Below are 1,714 nucleotides of genomic sequence, written 5' to 3'. Positions count from 1 at the left end.
ATTGAAGCTAGTCATAATTAGCAGAATGTATCAGTAACTCCACCTTAAAAAGATACCCAGTTAAAGAGATGGATCATCTGGTAGTAGCCAATCCATAAGTTGGTACTGTGTGAATGTGTAACAACTTCAAACTTCCTGCTCTCTGAGGAAGACAGATGAGACTTCCCAAGGCTGAATAGCAAGTATTCAAATGACTGTTTATATAAGCTGCTCAGTTTGTCCAGAAAAACGGTGGAAGAACTGGCATTGACTCAGTCATTTGTAAGATGTGTTGAGCTGTGCTAGTATGTTAGCTTTTTAAAACTATTCTTTGTTGCACGATTTAATGACAGGTTAATTCTGCTTCCATTTTAATAACTGTATATATCAGAGCCAATCACATCTGAAGTCCAGGTGAAAGAACTGAAAGCAGTATTAAGGGAAAGTCAGCACAGCAGGCGTGTTAAGATGAGCAATTACATAATCTGCAGCAGTGCTTATTAAACTGCAGGGGGGCTGGCACAGGGGGCCGGGCAGAGACTCCCACACTGCCACCTGTGCCACCACATCCCCACATGCACGGGTTCTGATCTACGTCCACTCGGTCACCTGAGTTGAGAATTGTCAGAGGATTTAGGTGACAACCAATATCATGCTATTGGAAATCCTAAGGATTCGATTCATTCCATCCTACAGTCTTTAGACATGTGTATTTTATAATATCTTCCAATACTGAAGTGACAAAGTACACTAATTGTTGAGATCATTTAAAAAACCAAAAATGAAAAGCAGACAAGGAAAGAAGCTCTCTCTTCGCCACATCTACTGCGAGGATGAAGACTATTCTCAGCAACAATGGTCAATATCCCAGAAAATGTCCGCATCCCTCTGTAGGGGCGCACAGTTGTTGTGAAGGGGCCCAGGGGCACCCTGTGAAGGGACTTTGGTCACATCAATGTAAAACTCCTTGGAAAGAAAAAGAAGCTCCTGGCTAACAAATGAGGGGGAAACAGAAAGGAACTGGCCACTGTTGGCACTATCAGCAGTCAGGCAGAGAACACAAGGAAGGGTGTTAGAATAGGCTTCCGTTACAAGATGACATTGTGTCTGCTCACTTTCCCATTGATGTCATTATTCAGGAGAATGGTTCTGTTGTTCAAATCAGAAATTTCCTGGACAAAACATACACCTGCAAGGTTCAGGTGAGGTCAGACTTTGCTTGTTCAGTATCTCAAGCCCAGGAAGATGAGTTGATTCTTGAAGGAAACAACATTGAACTTCTTGAACTTGTATTAAATTCAGCTGCTTTGACTCAGCAAGCCACAGCAGTTAAAAACAGGGTATTGGAAAATGTTTGGATGCTATTTATGTTTCTGAAAAAGGAACAGTTCAGCAGGGTGGATAAGAGCCAAGTTGTCCATCTATAGAAACAGGAAGATTCCGAATGATTCTTCACACTTATTTTCATTATTTTACAGATGCAATAAAAACCATTTATTGATTTGGGGAAAAAAAAACAAAGAAAGAAAGAAACAAACGCCTTTGTGGGTCAGATTCAGATCTCTTGTAAATAGGTTATTTGGGGGAATAACTCTCTGGGTGGCTTTAAGTTTGCATTGTTGCACTAGGAACACAGCTGTTACTTATAACAAAATTATAGAGAAGAAAGGCCTGCTATTGTCGGTCATTTAGACTACAGCCAGGAGGCAGCTCTTCATAGTGTAATCCCTGGTGA

General features: G+C 41.1%; 1 pseudogene; it reads left to right on the top strand.

The window, feature by feature from the left end:
• Positions 1–812: 812 nt before the first annotated feature.
• Positions 813–1,384, top strand: LOC118984693 (60S ribosomal protein L9-like; annotated as a pseudogene).
• The last annotated feature ends 330 nt before the right edge of the window (positions 1,385–1,714 follow it).

The sequence above is a fragment of the Sturnira hondurensis genome, unplaced genomic scaffold (genome assembly GCF_014824575.4).
Source record: "Sturnira hondurensis isolate 20B ecotype Veracruz unplaced genomic scaffold, ASM1482457v3 Scaffold0003796, whole genome shotgun sequence".
In the NCBI taxonomy this organism is placed as follows: Eukaryota; Metazoa; Chordata; class Mammalia; order Chiroptera; family Phyllostomidae; genus Sturnira; species Sturnira hondurensis.
Note: the sequence above shows the minus strand (reverse complement) of the source record. Positions and strands in the feature narration are given on the sequence as shown.